Source organism: Lucilia cuprina, chromosome 2 (genome assembly GCF_022045245.1).
Source record: "Lucilia cuprina isolate Lc7/37 chromosome 2, ASM2204524v1, whole genome shotgun sequence".
Classification (NCBI taxonomy): Eukaryota; Metazoa; Arthropoda; class Insecta; order Diptera; family Calliphoridae; genus Lucilia; species Lucilia cuprina.
Genome location: NC_060950.1, coordinates 23,012,569 through 23,031,948, shown reverse-complemented (window position 1 = coordinate 23,031,948; position 19,380 = coordinate 23,012,569). Strand labels below are relative to the sequence as shown.

The 19,380-nt window shown below is 28.7% G+C and overlaps 1 protein-coding gene across 1 annotated transcript in view; it reads right to left on the bottom strand.

Moving 5' to 3' along the window:
- LOC111690811 overlaps positions 1-17,592 on the bottom strand; it is a 74,147-nt gene extending 56,555 nt beyond the window's left edge. The window contains exon 1 of the mRNA XM_023453379.2: positions 17,466-17,592. The gene's annotated coding sequence lies outside the window, so the exon portion shown is untranslated. The remainder of the gene's footprint in view (positions 1-17,465) is intronic.
- Between the last annotated feature and the right edge of the window lie 1,788 nt (positions 17,593-19,380).

The following is a 19,380-nucleotide window of genomic DNA, read 5'->3' as shown; positions in this document are numbered from 1 at the left end:
TCAGTTATAGATCAGTCTTCATTAAATACGGAATAAAGAATTATGTTCCTAAGTATATACTTTTTATGTCAATTTTCATCGCTGTAATAGTAATTTTTTGAATCCTACCCATGAAATTTTAAAGAGGACGTTATATGAGGGATATGGTCAATTATTTTTTGTAAACCGATTTTGGTTCATATAAAACATTTTTATTGAATATCAATGATGTACTCACATTTTTATGCTAGTAATTAGCGTTAATGTAATTTTCTAAAGAGGGTTTATTTGCAAGATAGGATGAATTGCCTCCACATACAGTATGAAATTCGGTAGCAAGATTAACGTATTAAGGTTTCTTATGTCGAATTTCATAACCGTATTTCATAATGTGGGAAGAAGGGCCAATTATGGACCGATGCACACACCATTTCTAATATAGATTTTGGATCGCGAAAAACTTACTTGTATCAAATTTTATCGCTATTTTAAACTCATGTCCTAAAGGGGACCTTGTACGGTCAATTAAGGACCGAATCTCACTAATTTTGGTAGAGAGATTAACTAATGAGCATTATGAGGGTATGGTCATTTATGGGGCGATCCTAGAAAAGTTTTTACAGAGGTTTTGGTTCGTAAGAAACTTACTTATACCTAGACCAGTAATTAGAGCTAAAGTAATTTTTTGAAAGGGACCTTATGTGGGGGATAGGGTCAATTATGTACCGATCCTCAAAAAATTTGTTAATCTCATATTAATTATTATTTATGTTGAATTTATTAATCTCATATTAATCTTATTTATGTTGAATTTCATCGCTATACTTAATTCAGTTATGCCCGTTAAAACTGTTTTTGGAAGTCCACTTGTAATGGGGCTATCCGAAATCGTGGACTGATATTGCTCATACAATACAAACCGTAGGGAATAAGGAATATTTATGCCAAATTTCAACTGTGTAGCTTCTCCCTTGTTGGCCCTATCGTGATTTCAACAGACAGACGGACGGACGGAAAGACGGACAGAAAGACGGACGGACATGGCTAGATCGTCTTAGAATTTAATAAGGGCCCAGAATAAATTTATGGGTCTATGACCAATATTTCTATGTGTTACAAACAGAATGACAAAATCAATATACCTTTTCTTCTTGATGGTAAATATAAAAACTAATAACTGAATATCCTAATATCTAATGAAGTTATATATTTATTATTAAACATATTTTTGACAAAATTTAAATAATTTCCATTATTTATGTACTTAAATCCTATTATTAAAATATGTTTATTTAAAAAAAATTTCGGTTATTAAAGCTAATCAAAAATCACTGATGCTATTATACATAATTCTTATTTTTGAACAGTTGTTCTTTTGTTAAATTTTTTTTATACAATTCATAAAAATAAGCAAAATTTCATTTTGTTGCTTATTAGAAATAATCTTTGATAAGTATATTGACCTTAAAGATTTTTACATTATGATAAGAACTCAACTTATTTCAAGTCACATACCATTTTTTGTTCCCTTTTTCCTTTTTATTTTAATTGAATAAAATATTTATGCGACAAATAGAAATAAAGTTAAAAATGTGATTTTTTTGTTAAGTATTATTTTCATGAATATAATTCATTGAACCTAAAATGAAAATAACTTTTTCGTGTCTGGGAATTAAATATCAAAGTAAGAAATATGAGTAAACAATATTAGACATTTTTTGGGGGAAACAATGGGCGGCCACAGATAGGTCGATAAGAATTTTATTTTTTTTTTTTTTATAATATACATAATAAAATTTTGTGTATATAATTATATTTATTATCGGAATTGTGTTTTTATAATGTTGTAGGTATTTTTATAAAGTTTTTAAAGAAAATGTTTTTTTTTTATTGACTTATCACAAATTAAAAACAAGTATGAATGTATAGTCGGCCGTAGCCGACCATATGATACCCTACACCAGTCAGTGTGTTAAAAATGGGGAATATTTTTACTTTTTTTTGGCAAAAAAATAGATTTTTTACAAGAGGCCTCAAAGGGAAGTAGTGCTAAATGTGACTCTATCCTTAGAAATGTTGGTAGGGGAAGTTAAGTTTACTTCAAAGTTATTTATGTAGAATTTAAAAGTGTTATTAGTGGTTGTAAGTGAATTTTGTATCTTTAAGTCATTTTCTGAAGGGGAGTTTGTATGGAGGCTAGAGTCAAATGAAGCCCAATTATTACAAAAACCAGTAGTGCCTTTTAAGGTTCTATAAAACTAAGTTTTGTCGACATCTGTTGACATAATAGATCATTTCAATTAATTATAAGCCCAAAGGCCTTATTTGTGGGGTACGGTTGTATGGAGGCTAGTCGAAATAATGGACCGACTTTAACCATTTTAAATAGGCTTTGTCCTTGGGCCAAATGAAGCGTTTGTGCCAAATTACATCCAATTATCAATTATTGCGGTGTGTACCTTGTGCACAAGGTTTACATGGACATCCAGCCAGACGGACGGCTGGATGATTCTAAGCCGATTGGTATATTTAAGGTGGGTATAGGACAAACTTCAGCACAAACCCAATATATACTCCTCACTAAAGTGGTATAGAGTATAAATGAAAGAACTAAATGAGAGTTGAACAACGACCAGCCAAATAAAGATATATAGAAGGTTGAAATTGAGTAAATTTAGACGGTTGATAAGGGGATTATAATAAATTTAATTTCGTACCAAGTGACGTAACTCAAAAAATCGATTTTAATGAATTTACATCAAGGTAAGTGCTATTTGTATGCAAAGTATATATGATCAGCTATAATCAAAAAATAGTCCGAAGGAGTTAAAGCAACTGTATTTTCACTGTTTCCGAAAAATGTGCAATAGCACTAACTTGCAAATTTCATCTAAATTACCCACATGTATGTGTATTGCATAAACTTCATGTCTCAAAATCACATATAGAGTTTATAGTTGCAACAACTAATGCATAGTGTTTAGTCTAGTATCGATATATAATAGTATATTTCGGCTAAAAAATATATATTTTTATTCGATATACATATGGTTACTACAACTAAAAACATATAATTATTACCTTAATTAAACAGCATTGTTACTGTAAACATTTTTTCAAGTTTTATTCACTGAAACAATTATATGTTATGTTGTTATATGTTACATAACCATTGTATGTTGTGTTGTCATATGAACAAGAACAAAACTACTTATTCCAGAACAACCTCATACAGATTAAAATTTACTGACTCAGTTATCAAAATAAACTTGATTCCGATATATATTTTATTATGAAATTAAGATCACATTAGATCATAATATAATCATGTATAACAACACTATGATAAATAACAAAATATTATGATGAAATATTTTAACTATGTTTAATCATAATATGATATTTTAATATTCATACAATAACGATAAAATCTTTAGACTACAATCATAATTTTAACCATAATATCTTGCTCTTACCACATGTTTACCACAAACATATTTTTTCTCTCTATGTGAAAGTGTGTATGTATATTGTAAGGAAAAAAGTACATAAAAGAACTTAATTAATTAAACTATAAACTAAGCTTGATTGTATTTTTACAACCATTTTGAAATTGAAATTAATAAAAAGAAAGAAAATTTCCCAAATATGTAATAAGAAAAATAAAATGAAATAAAAATTCTCACACAAATCTTTGGTGGTAATAACAAGACCCAAAAGTGTCATAAGTTTCATTGATTACATATTATTGTATAAATGTCTGTTTGTCTGCTTGCTGGAAAAGCGGATGGTTGCTTCTTTTCACGTCTGGCTGAGATTGAGATTTGTTAAGTAAACGAAAGGAAATGTATTTACCGAATGAAAAAAGAAACTCATGATATAATAAAAAAACTTCATTCAGTTTGGTTTGAAAAACATTTCGTAAAATTCCTTAAACCTAAAAAAAAAACACAAATAGATAACGAATTGATAACAACCGTGTAATAAGATGTGGTGGCTAAAATGATGACCCTCAATGGAATACAACACAATATTGAAAATTGAAGTAAAGGAAACCCCCTCTTTGTATAGGAAATATTCAAGGAAAAATATCTTTTATTTAAGGCTGGATAGATTTAAGTAAATAGAAAATTTCCTTTAATTTTGTAACATTGATAAGCAAGGTTTTTGTTGCCATTTTGTTCTTATTTATCTTTAATTTTGAATGTGTTATGCTTTAGTATAATTATAATTATTACACTTTAATCTTTATACAACTGCCATTTTATCATAATAAACCATGTTTTAAATTCACTTGTTATAATTATTTTTTAATGAAAATGTTTAAACAATTATATTTTCTTTTCATCCATGTAGTTTACTTTCATTGCAGGAAAATTGCATAATTTAACATAAAATACATTTAACTTTAAAAGTCAGAAAGAAATCAGAAACAGAATGAAAACAAAATAAAGGAGAGTTTTTAAAGCTTAATGTATCCAGAATCCTGAGGCTTTTTTAAATTAATTTTTTCATATAGTGACATACTCGGATCTTTTAAGTCACAAAAGGTCAAACTGCCAACAGTGCCCTTTATTTTGTTCTTAATATAAATAAGAGTCGATATTAAATTCATTGGATTTTAATTATAATATAATAATTAAAATCCAATGAATAATATGTATTTTAATATGTTTTCAACATTTACAAAACTGAATTAAACCTGGCTAAAGACATTTTTAATATTCGTAGACCGCAGAAAATTTTTTAAAATATTTACAATGGAATTAAGTTTTTTCTTCTTACCTATTTTCAACGTAAATTAAAAATTAATTTAAAAGTATTTCTATGCAAAAGTGTTAACAAAACAACCACAGCTTTATAAGAATGTTGGGAATAAATTCAAGCATTTTATTGAATTTTTCATATTCTAACAATGATTTATACAAAAGAAAACTGTTCAAAACAAGTTTACAAATAAAGACGATGGTTGTGGAAAGTAAATACCAAATATCTTTTAACTAATTTTCTATATGGAAATTTTGTTTTTATACATTTGCTTAATTTTTGTATTCAAATATATTTCCATCATTAATGCCTTTATTTTTAGTATTTAATATAAATTTTGTGTGATATAAATCATAAGGCTGCTTAAAACTTGTAGAAATTTTATTTTTAGAGATTTTCCTAAGAGCTGTGCATTTCTGTATATAAGAGCAATAGTTGTATGTATTGGTATTTTCGGGAGGGAAGGAACCTTGAATGGGAGCTATGACCAATTATGTATCGATCGGAAAAAATTCAAAGTAACATTTCTGTATATCTAAATGTAATAATGTGTTATTTGTGTTTAATTGATTTTCGGGAGGGGACCTTGTCTGGGAGCTATGATCAATTATGGACCGATCGGAAAAAAATTCCACAGTAACACAGTAAAAAATGCTTATTTATTCGGAGTTGTTTTAAAATTTTGATTCATAACTTTTCCCGATGGGAATCGATTTTTGATAATTTTCAATACTAATTTGCTTAGGATATTAGTGAATATTTTCGGTAAATTTGGCTATCTTCCTTTGCTTAGTTTTAAGGTGTGAGTGTTTTGGGAGACAGACAGACAGACCGACATAGCTAAATCAACTCAGAATTTGATAAGAACCCAGAATATATATACTTTGTTGGGCCTCAGATGAATATTTCTTGGTGTTGCACACGGAATGAGAAACTTATATATACCCTATATCACTACTTATGGTGGTGTATGCTTTAAAAAGGCTAAATTTAGCTTTAAAGAGGCTTACTTTGCAACACTGGTAGTAATACTTCCTTAAGACAGCACATATCTTGAATGTCTGAATTACTTCTACAGTAATTTTATATCCGACGAAAGTCGTATATTATCCTGCAATTATTCAAAGCCTACCTCTTTGTACCTGAAACAAAAACGTCAAAGGATTTTTGATTCCTATCTGTTACCGCGGCAAAGAAAGATTATATTTTCTTACTTATTTAAAAATATAATACCCCGTTAATAAGTTTAAGTAAATGTATGTATTTACTTATGTTACTTATTAACGTATGTACTCCGTAAAAATATTGTACACCGTTTACATTTCTTACTTTTTTAAATAATAATGAGAGTATTTAATTTTAAAATATGGGCGTTTTGAAGTGTATTGTGGATTCCAATAAATGAAGATCATGCAGAGGTCATTACTACATTCAGGAATCTGAGTTTTTTTTTTAATAATAGGACCATAATACATACTAAGAGAAATGCATAGGGCGTTTCGCACCTAACATTTCCATGTAAAAGGACAAACAATAGGATTACCACCTCCTTTGTTACAAAAAGTTTGAGCCTTATGTAATAGAGTGAATCGGTCGTCTTTAACCTCATAGCTTTATTGACAGCGATCTTAACCGATCTAGCATTTCTGGTTTCCATAACCACTGATAACAAACATCCAGTGTTTTTTAATAAATGGTTTAAACTATTGAATCCTTATTTTGATACCAAAATTTTGTTATTTGGTAATCGGATAGAAAGTAACCCGAATCACATAACACAACAGCAATCATGTTCTTGATCCTTACTAGCTTCTTTGAAATTGTAACCTAAAATCTTTAAAATGAAATAAAATTTTGGTTGGACGTGTTTATTATTAGACATACCCATAACAGAATAGTATGTTCCTATAAAACTTACGAAACGGTTAGAGAGAGACTTGCGACGAAATAATATGTGTATGTATTACAAAATTTAAGATGGACAAACATAGCTAAATCTGAATGATATACTATAAACTAGTAGCGAGACGATTTTTGTTATAAAAAAAAACTTTAAAAAAATTAAGGGATTATGGCTTCCACTACAATTTTAAATTTGTAGCATTTTTGTTCATCACTGTTAACAAATATTTAATTTAATTATGTCACAATTTTATATGTGTTATTGTTGTTGTGTCTCCCCGTAAAGGTACATGTACATTTGTTTTTGGAGTATGTCTTTGTATGTCAATGTTATTTAAATAGTCTCATAATGGTTCACTTAAGCACTGCTGCGTGTTAAGGCTCATGTACGGTTATTTGCGGGTCTACAGCTTGTGTGAGTTGTAGAGAGAGAAAAAAAGATTTTATTCACTTCACATGCTTTACATCCGTTTCCGTTTTACTTCTTATATGTTTTACATTCTTTCACTTAATTTTTTTTTTGTTATGTTGTCAGTTTTTGGCTTGATCCTTCATGATTTGTTATTATTTTCTCGTTTTTCCCTTTTTCATTTTGTAAATTAAGGTAACTGTGTCAAATGTTTTTATAGACCTTACTTTTTCTAAGTGCTTTTTTAACTTCATACATATTCATGTTTGCGCGAAACAGTCATAAAGTTTATAATTTAGTAGATTTTTTTTTCGGTAGTAAATTTAAAAAGCAACACAGTTTTTTATTTAATGTTAGTAGAAAAATATGTATAACAGATTTAGGGTTTTTTAAAGGAATAATATGAGTTTAGAAAAAATTTTAAATTTCAAGTAAAAAAGCTAAAAAAATCTATTACCGCGGCTTTTTACTACTTATTCATTTTAGATTATTATTTTAGTAAGGTGATGTTATTAGAGGCAACTACTTACTACTAAAATAAGTGCTTACAAATGAGGAGTTTAAAATAGTTGTGTTTTTTAAAACAAAAAAAATTAATGCGAACCTGGACTTCTTGTTCCTTAGTTCGCTGTGTTACTCACAACTCCACGGCTTTGTTATTTCATTAGTAGATTTTTATACCCGGCGTTGCCCAGGGTTTTAAGTGGTTTCATTATATTATACTTAATTATTCTCCCGTCAGAGTTTATAAGGATAGGCCCTCGTATAACCCTCTTTTAGAAAATTCCTTTTTTGTCAATAAATTTTTAAAATATTTCTGAATAAAGGTAAAAATTAATTTAAATGCTTTATTATTAAAAAAAATTGTTATAGGGCATCATATGCCCATCGGCCATGCCCAACTATAAACTTGTATGTTTATTTATTTGTTTTATTTATTAATTGAAGAAGTTTGAATTGTCTGAAAATATGCATTAATTGAGTCCCTTTACGCAGCAAATACAGATTTAACTTTTTTACCCATTTTTTTCCCTAAGACTGGGGTTTATAAATATATGGACATATCTGTGAGACTCTCAATATCAAAGTTTATAATATTTTGGATTAAAAATAGAAAAAAATCGTCCTTAAAGCACAAAAGTACTAATTTTGTCGGATTTTCGGCATTTGGCCTATTTTTTGTCCTCTTCCGGTCCAATTTTCGTAACGGCACTTTGCTAATATATATTTCTAACAAATTAAATAGTTTATTGATCAAAATCAGCATTTACTATCAAACGTACTCATTTTGCCCGTTTTTCTCCCATTTTACCCCCCTTTTTGCCCCCTCGTAGTCCACGTTCTGAAAAAATATATAGCCTATAATACTATCCAAGATCTATCTTTGTTCCAAATTTGAAAAAAAAATTGTCCAGCCGTTTAGGCGTGATTGACGAACAAACAAACGAACAGACTTACAAAGAGATGTATAATATATTAGGATATTAGGATTCGTCCAATGATGGTTTTCATAGTATGTGTGTAAAAAAGAGTTGCTAGAGCACAATTTAATAAAGTGTGCAAATAAAAAGGCAAAACTCAAATTAAGTATTAATTTATCGCAATATATTTGAGTAATTTACGCAAGCAAATAGTAACCATTGAAAAGTAAGTGAATATGTAAGTACGAGCCAAGTTTGGTTATGTAAGTATATGTATAATAATTTTATTATTATAGCAAGTGTAAAGCAACATAATGAAGGACATCGAAAAAGATTTATGTGTTGTGTATTATTATTCATCTTTCAAATACAGATATTTATCTAAACTCTGCCTAAATGCCAATACAACTGCTTAAATTACGCATTTTATTACGTTTTCAAATAACGTATTGTCTATTTAGCATTTAATAAAAAAGAAACAACAAACAAATAATAACCTTTGAAAATTATATTCCGGAAAACAACTTAATCATATCATTAAACATTTTCATCTGCCATTTATACATAATTTCACTCATTAGTTGAAAATTTTACGCATTCCTAAATTACAAATTACGCAAATGAAAATATGTACATAATTATAAATGTTGGTATTTTCATTTTTGTGAGAAGCTATTCTGAATTGCTTGCCATTGATGGCAACCTGATGGATTTAAATATTGTTTGATTTTTTTATGGGGTTTTTTTATAGTATTTTCAAATACATACACACAACAATAGCAATTTACATGCATAATTAAGCATCCTTAGTAAGTATTTGAAAAAAGTAAAAAAGAAATTTGTAATTATCACAATTTTCTTTATCTATCAGGTAAATTAATCATCTGTTAAAGTTTCCAAACTGATGAGAATGAATAAACGCAGTAACACAAGCTGTTGTCTGTTTTAGACAACACGTATCTATGAATAAAATGGAAAATTAAAGACAACAAAACAAAAACCTTTTTTTACGATTCTTTGAAAAAGAAAAATAAACAAGAAATATTTTCAATGACCTTTACGTAGTAAAGACGCATGCTAAGGACCTTAAAATATTGCAGCATAATTTTTAACAAAGGCCTTTTAAAATTTGTAACCAAATAGATACATAGGTCTCCTATATAAAAACATCTGAAATCATTTTAATTTGAATAGTTATTTAGTTTGAAATAAGGATGTTTGTTAAATCAAATTCAAAGAATTAAATTTAGTCCTCCATAGGGCCTGTTGTAAACTTTCTCTTGTAGGAATCGAATCTACGACCTAATTCTAGTCTGACAGACTAAAACATTAACTATAAACCTATCGCAGAAACATTTTATTTGAATGAATATATTCAATAAAATAACTCTAATATAAACAGAAATCGTATTCTGTAATGATCGGTTTATAACTGACCATATAGAAATTTTATGTTAACAAAAATTAACCAGCTAAAATAAATATTATTTAGGTATTATACATATAAAAGTAACTACCAACTCACATATCTACATGAATATAAAGTGATGGAAACACCCAAACTTTCGATTTAAATTTAAGTGAAAGGACTGGACATGAATCAATAAAACAACAAGATTATACTAAAGCTGTTTTACTAAAACGTCAAACACTGTGTCAATATTTGTCAATACAACATGTACTAGTTTATACCCAGCAGGTTTCAGAGAAATGGTATAAACAATAAAATAGACCACCATCAAAAAAGATGGGCGTATATAGATTTTGTCATTCCGTTTGTAATACATCGAAATATTGGTCATAGACCTATAAAAGTATATATATTCTGGGTCCTCATTAAATTCTAAGACGATCTAGCCATGTCTGTCCATCCGTCTGTCTGTCTGTCTGTCTGTTGAAAGCACGAGAGAGTTGAGATTTCACATAAATATTTCTTATATTGGTCCAAGTTTTTGGATAGCCCCCATACCTGTGGCCCCTCGAAAGCAGCTTTAACAGTCATAACTTGTTTAAAAATACGAATATAGCGATGAAATTCGACATAAGTAAGTTTCTTAAGATCCGAAATCACTGCGCAAAATTTTATGAAGGTCCCCTTCAGAAAATGACTTTAATATAGATGAAATTCGACATCTATCACAAGAGTAAAAATCTATCTAAAAAATTTTATGAGGATCGGTCCATGATGACCCTACTCCCCATATAAGGTCTCCTTCAGAAAATAACTGCAACGCTCATTAATGGCTTAAAAATGCGAGTGTAGCAGTAAAATAGAAAAAAAGATTGGCGTACAACTCGTACGATCGAATATAAATTCGTACGTATACTGTATATATACTATTTTATTGGTATGTAGCATTCACCATGTACTGCAGGGTTTCAGGAATGAATACATACACATAAGTAAATACAGGCATAAGAATGAATATACGACATATACTTGCGAATTGTGTATAAATACATATATACTAAATTTAAACACATACACACATAGATGTTATGTATTTATGTGTGTAGTTTAGATAAGGAATAAAAGCAGATAAACAAATGTGTTAAAACAATTATTGTCTGTCAAAATTGACAATATGGTATGTAATTATTTTAGTAATTGCACTAGTTGTTCTCGAAATGTTGTAGGATAAAATTAGTTATATGCAAAGGATTAAGACAGGACAGTATTATAAATGTTCATTAAACATTTAGAAAATCACTGCTTTAATATATTAGAAGAATAATAAGTATAAAAGTAAACATTTACCAATTGTTACATCTATTTTAATAAGATTAAGAGATAATTTTCGCATTCCAAATTATTATTGTAGTTAGGGTTAGAGTTCCTCCTAAAGTAATTATACCAAAGTTTTGAAAATTGTATGATATTTGTAAAACTTATGAGTGTAAAATGTGAATAATTGAAGTATTAAATAGTTAAAGTATTTACGGTAGCTTTATTCAATTAAGGAATAATGTTTTAAATTTAATTTGATTTTGCTGGTAATGGTAGCCAGCATTTAAACTTTAAGCTAATTAATTATATTGGCCCAACTCAGAAAATCCATTTATATAAAATTTCATTGGCAATTTATTGTTAAGTGACCCAACTCAGAAAATCCATTTGTATAAAAATTGCACCAAAGTTAGTACTATTTTAATTAGGCCAGATAAAAATTTTCAGCTCCATTTAAAGTCCTTAAAGGAAATTGTACAGGCTTTATTTTGAGCAAAAGATGGGCCTATTTAGTAAAATTAAAAAAGGAAATAGAAAAACAAAACAAGTAAGAAGTTATAGTCGGGCGAGGCCGACCATATAATACCCTACACTTGTATACGAATAAAATGTGATTTAGTTTAGCAATTGAATTGTACCTTGCCTCAGATATACTAAAGCCATTTACTGTTTACTTAAACTGTAGATATTTAAGTAAAATTTTGATGGGGCCTTTTTAGAGGGGCTAGGGTCAAATGAGGCCCTATAATTATAAAGTTCATCAGGGTCATCAAGACTAGTATAGAACTTGGTTTTGCAGCCTTATTAGCGGGTTCAGTTCTATGGAGCCTAGGTAAAATAATGGACCGATGTTAACTATTTTCACTAGGCTTCGTCTACAATACCATAAAAGATCATGTGCAAAATTTCATTGAATTATATCCAAAATTGCGACCTGTAGTTTGATTACAATATTTACAAGCCCTATTCGGGGTTATAGTTGTATGGGGGCTAGGTGAAATAATGGACAGAACTTAACCATTTTCAATAGGGTTCGTAACTGGGACAATAGGAGATCATGTACCAAATTTCATTTAATTATCTTCAAAATTGCGGCCTGCAGTTTGATTACAATATTTACATGGACGGACGGACTGACGGACGGACATAGCTAAATCAACTCAGAAAATGATTCTGAGCCGATTGGTATACTTTAAGGTAGGTATAGGACTAATATTATTGTGCGTTACAAACATCAACACAAACCCAATATACCCTCCCCACTAAAGTGGTGTAGGGTAAGAATTTAAAGTTGGGCAAGGACCACCATATAATACCCGACACCTGTTGCAAAAATAAAATGTGATTTAGTTTTCATTATAAAGCATTAAGTTGAATTGTACTTCGCCTCAACCATTGCTTTAAGCCATTAATTGTTGAATAAATTTGTGGACAAGTTTGAAGAGAGCTTTTAATAGGGACTAGGTTCAAATGAGGTCCTGTAATCACAAAACTAATGAGGGTCATTAAGGCTAGTATAGATCTTGGTTTTGCAGTTTTTTGTCGAGATACGAGTATATTAATTATGTTTAATAAACTTAAAATCCATATTTGGCAAGTTCACTTGTATGAGGGCTAGGTTAAATAATGGACCGATCTTAACAATTTTCAATAGGCTTCGTCTCCGGTATCATAGAAGATCATGTGGCAAATTTCATAGAATTATAGTTTGATATAGTTTGAATAAATTTTTTTAAAGTTGTATGGTATATGGACTGATCTTAACCATTTTTAATAGGCTTCATACCTGGGACAATAGAAGATCACGTACCAAATTTCATTATCCTCAAAATTGCGTAGTTGATTATAAGTTTTACATGGACGGGTGGACAGACGGATGGACCTAGCAAAATCGACTCAGAAAATGATTCTAAGCCTAATGGTGGGTATATGATTAATACTGTTGTGCATTACAAACACCAGCACAAACCCAATATACACTCCTCATTAAAGTGGTGTAGGGTATAAATAGCTATCTGAACTCCTTTCGACAATTTCTGGTTGTACCAATAGGTGAAAAGTACACTCATTTGTAAAAATACCCTGTATAACCAAGTTGTCCAACTTTGACCCACACTATTTCTATAATTTCTTGCCCGATAATGTTTGGACTACTATCCAATTGTACTAACCTTGGTGCAAATTTCATCCAAGCTAACTTTTTCAGTTGGGTCACTTTTCACAAAATTGCCCGTATATAAGAAATATTTGGTTTTATATCTTTTATGGCTGAAGAAATATCCTGTTTGACTAGAAACTTTATATATTGGAAGCATATAATAATAGAGTATCTTTATTTATAAATGTATAATCTTAATTTCATTTAGATTTAAAAATCTTAACATTAAGAAGAAGGTATTTTCATAAGTTATAATGGCCACTGTAGATTTAAGACTTAACGTCGATTTATAGGACTTCGATATATGCCAAAAGGGAAGTTAAAAAATACTGTAATACATCTTAATTTCTTTAGACGGTAGATATTAAATAAAATAATATTGAGCACCCTAAAAAAATTTTCTCCCAAAAACCATTTTTATAAAATTCTCATAATTCATCATATTTCATTTCATTCTTAATAAATTAAATGTATCCATTTAATAATATTTTCAATAAATGTATGTATGTTATGTATGTATTGTATGTATTCTTTTTCATTTATTGAACCACAAAATATTCTTTTCTTTTTTCACAATTCTGATGAAGTGCAAATATATGTTATTTTATTTTTATATTGTATTTTTTAGGCTTTAGTTTGAATATATTTTTTTCAAAAATATTTCCATTCTATAACAAATATCAGCACTTAATATCACAAGCACTACTACAACTAGAAGCTATTTCTCTGGGGGTATAGTGTAGAAAAATGGTTTCACTTAATTTAGTAACACTAGAATAAACATTGTAAGAACAACATAAAGAGATACTTCTCAACAAAACATACAAAAGGACAAACACTTCACATACAAATAGATAAAAATTCACATACAACAGGGCATACATACTACTACATATGCCCATACCATGAAAAGCTGAAATAAGGAAATTGAAGTTGCAAACAAAAAACATAACATAACCTACTCTAATATAAATAAGATTCTCAATGGTTGAATGTAAATATAGTTGTATGTATGCTTTTGAATATTTAGTGGGAAAATAGTGAAACGAATAATAATAAGTGTAAAAATATGTAAGTATAATGGAATACAAAGAGGAATAATAAACAGAAAATTGAAGAAGACAAAAGTTGGGTAAAAAAAAAACCATTAAGAATTCTTAACTCAGCACAATTTAAGTCGAGTATACCCTTCAACGCAAATTTATCGCTAAATTAAATTATTTTGTGCTAAAGAGAATTAGAAATGATAATTATTAACCTAAAATAGATGTGTAATGTAAAATTATCTTAGATAACTATTATATCACATACAACATACATAATAGTAAAATATAGTGGGATAAAATGTATTTAGGCTGTGTGCCCTATAACTAATGTAACGTCAACATATTGGTCTGGACTCTACAGAAAAAGAAATTACTTTTCTTTGAGTAAGTCTTTCAAAAACAATCTTAGATATTTCGACAACATTCTTAACCCATTTAATATTTATTTTAGGAACGAAAATTTTAATTAAGTACTTTTAGAGGAATTTATTTTCCCTAAAACTTGTTTATATTAATAGTACATGCTTACTGCTATTTTAAAGTAAGTCATGACCGTAAATATCAGTTTATAAGGGTATTGTATAAGGAGGTGGTCTACAATCTACAATATGTAAAGTAAATTATTAACCAACTGTCGTAAAATCTTACAAAAAAATGTGAAACAATTTTAATTTATATCCTGTTTTTAAGTAATTTTCTTAAGAGAACTTTATATGTGAACATGGAGCCAATGTGATTCGATCCTAATAGATTTTAGTTTATAAAATCCTTTTTAAACTTAATTATTGGCGTTAAAGCATTTTTCTGAAATTAACACTATATGGTAGTAGGGTCAATTACAGACCGATCCTTATGCAATTTAATAAAGAGGTTTTATTTCTAAGAGACTTGTCTATGTGGAATTTCATTGCCACACTGTAGACTTGGAGATAATTATTACATTTTCAATTACTTTAAATGTAATTGTAATGAAATACATGTCATACATTTAATTATGTAGTCATTAGACCTCTTCCCCCAAACCTGCTATTAATAGTGATAAAGTGTTTTCTGAACCTAACCTAACTGCTCAAAAGAAAACGAATGTTGCTAGATTCACTTATAATTAGGTTCTAGAATATAAGAATATATTTTATGTGTCATATTCCAACACATATTGGGAGGGAACCAAAAGTAGAGAGTGTAGTCGGACATGTCTCACAATATTATACCCAACACCGCTCACGAATAGGTATACTAAAAATTTATTTTTTATACCCTACACAACTTTAGTTAGGAGGGTATATTGGATTTGTGCTCATGTTTGTAACGTACAAAAATATTCGTCCTAGACCCACCTTAAAGTATACCAATCGGCTTAGAATCGTTTTCTGAGTCGATTAAACTATGTCCATCCGTCTGTCTGGCTGGCTGTCCATGTAAACCTTGTGCGCAAGGTACAGGCTAATTTCAAGATAATTTTATTTGGCCCAAGGACGAAGCCTATTGAAAATGGTTAAAGCGGTCCATTATTTCACCTAGCGCCCATAGAACAGAACCCCCCGAAAGGGTTTCTGGAATGTCCCAAATTAACTTATAAACACAAATATCGCGATGAAATTCAGCACAACAAAATATTATGTAAATATAAATATATTCACAAAATTTTATCGGGCTTGGTCTATATTTTCCCCTTGCCCCTATATAAAGCCTCTTTCAGAAAATTAGTTTTTTATCCATAAATTGCTTATTATAAAAATAAATCACATTTAATATTCATAACAGGTGTAGGGTATCATATGGTCGTCTACGCCCGACTATACTTTCTTACTTATTGTAAAATTGAGAAAGTTCTAAGGTATTTTACTGATGTCCTTATGAGGCCTTATAGCTATTTTAGTCTGGCTTTGGAGCTTGCAATTATATACATTTCTATGAGGTTGAATTATGAAAACCAAATGATTGCACAAAAATTATTAATAAATAACGATTTATAAATAATATATGAATATGAGTATGTTTCATAAATGCATAATTCATTGTGAATTTTGTTTGCTCCCTCTGATATTTATATACCAAGAGCTATCCTCAATAGAAAATGGCAGAAATCTGCTATCTTGACATTCTACAATTTCGAAACAAATCTTTTCTTTTAAATCCATTATGTTGAACAAGTTATTTTCTTTTTATACCCTCACTACTAAAGTGACCCAACACCCAAAACAATCGGTTCAGAATCAATTCTTGAGTCGATTAAGCTATGTCCGTCCGTCCGTCTGTCCGTCTGTCTGTCAGTGCACGCAATAGGTCGGCCATGTTCCCTATAGTTTCTTAATTGTTTTTAATTTTAACTCTTTTATCATAAAACGATTAATCCTTGGTTTAAAATTTTAATATTCATTTGTTATATATTTCATAAAATTATTTTTAAAGTTTCCACGTTTAAAAATGTTTCTTATTTTTATTCGAGTTATTGAAAAATTCTGCTATAAAGAAATTTCTTTTATTCACAAAATAATTTATTGAAACTTTGTAAAAAAAATTAATAATTCCTTTACAGCTTTAAATTTGGTTGTATTAAAACTTCGCTAAAACTTTTATAAAATTTTGTTACTTTGTTCCAAAAATCCTCGTGTGAAGATTGTTGGAAAAACTTTCATTTGTAAAGATAAAGCACTTAAGTCTTTTGCTTTTAACAAAGTTTTCTTATTCAAAATTTATTTGTTTATTATTTTTTTTACATTTTATTTTAAAATTTATACGCACTTCATAAGTAATTTATAACTTCATTAAACTTGAATTTCAACTCATTTCTTTTAAAAACTTTGAAAAGTTGAACTTTTAGGAAAAATTTCCAAAACATTTCTAAACTCTTTAAACATATTGTTTTTCTCTTGAACTTATCGTATTTCATTGAACTTTATGTATTAAATACTCAAGGTTTATTTTCATATATTTGTGGTTGTTTTTATTTTAACTTTCAAAAAGAATAAAGAACTAACAAAGTAAATAATAATAAAAAAAAATATTATTTACTTGTACCCAAGGGAATTCATTTAACGTTGTAATTATTTACCTTTTAAAAATCAGTGATCTGTATCCAATTAATTTAAAATTTTAATTACACTCACACTAGGTGAAAACATGTGGAAAACATAAACAAGAATTTATTTTATATTTAAAAGGTTTCACTTAAATAAATTAATAAAATTGTTATAGCTATTTCTCATTTTAAAGGGGTTATTTTAAAAATATCTAATGAGCAATTTAATTATATTTTTGCTTTTTTCTTATATTTTTTATATTTTTTTATATTATTTTGAAATACTTATGAATATTTGCAAATATTGATCTTCAATTATTTCAACTTTTAATAACTGCTTCTAAAATATAAATTTTTTAATTTATTTAAATTTAATTTTTTTTAGATATTTTACATCATCACCATCACTTCTCTTATATTTCTAATCACTTTTCTTCTTATTTTGTGTGGTATTAGTATTACTTCCTTTTTTTGCTTTTATAACTTTTCGTTGCACCGTTGCTCCTTTACGGGCTATGAACTGTTTGAAAGTACACGTGTGACTGAATAGGATTTTCCAGCAGCGTCTCAGATTAACAGCTAAAAAACAAAATTTCGATCATATTGCATGTTAACGCAGGCGCCTTTAAATCATTGATTTGTTTTGATTCCTTTTTACATTGTTTACGTTTTACAAGACCCACTCATGTACGTTATAGTTAGAATATTACTGTTATATTTGTTGTTCTTAAAGCAATATTCAGTTCAACAAAATGTTACTTAACACTTTTTACGGTAACATTAACATTGAATGCAGAGCTTTACAGTACGTATGATTGATATATAGAGAAAATGTTAAGTATACGCCAAGTTATGTTATTTATTATCTTGGCCAATGTTCTCTTGCAGGATTTTAATGAAAGAAAAGTAACAAAATAAAGTACTTTTATAAAAAGTACCTGAACAAGATTTATTAGCATCTTAAGATTTCGTTTATAAATTTTAGTAAATACAATAATAAGGTTTAATATATTATATATTAATAGACGATAAACTAATTTACTGAATCAATTCATAAAATTTGGTGGATAGATTGATGAGGCTCAATTATAATGAAATTCAGCAAAGTTATTAAGGCTTGTATTTAACATAGTCGTTAGATTTTTTAATGTGATGCAAGAATATTTAATATAATGATTAGTTTTTATGCCATAATCAGTGAAATGATCGACCGATTTCAATTATTTTCAACAGCCTGAATTAAATACAAAAAACTACGATCTATAGTATGTACACAATGTTTACTATGACACCATGAAAGATATAGCTTAATCAAATCAATTATAGCGAAAGGCCCAAATCAGAAAGCCAATTGTATGGGTGCTAAAGCAAAAATTGTGCCAATGCTTATATGTTTGTATAAAAGTCATTTCTATAAAATTTCATCGTGATAAGTACTTTTTATTATATCAGACTTAGTTGTGCCTATTTTCAGGTTGTATTGGGTTCTGAGTAAAAATTTGGCTCTTGATAATCTTGATTTATGTTTATGTAAAACGTATTTGTGCCAAACTTTATAATGATACTAGTGTTTAAAAGTGAATTTTGAATAGTGTAAAATAAATCAATTTCATTATATAAAACTAATAAGTTAGCTAATTAGTGCTGAAATACTAGATCATTAAACATAATTATGAGCTAGGTGAAATAATTGACCGATTTTAAACATTTTCGCTTTCAACTATAGCATTCGCGCTTGGAGGTGTACGGCCCAATTTACTTAACAATATCTTACATGCCATGCAGACGAACGAACATACAATCTGACAGACAGACAGATAGAATGAAAGAACATAGATAAATGCACTCAGAAAGTGATTCTAAGTCAAAGTAATACAAACATCAACACAAACGCATAATACCATCTCCACTATAGTGTTGTATATATGAATAAATTTGACCAATTATG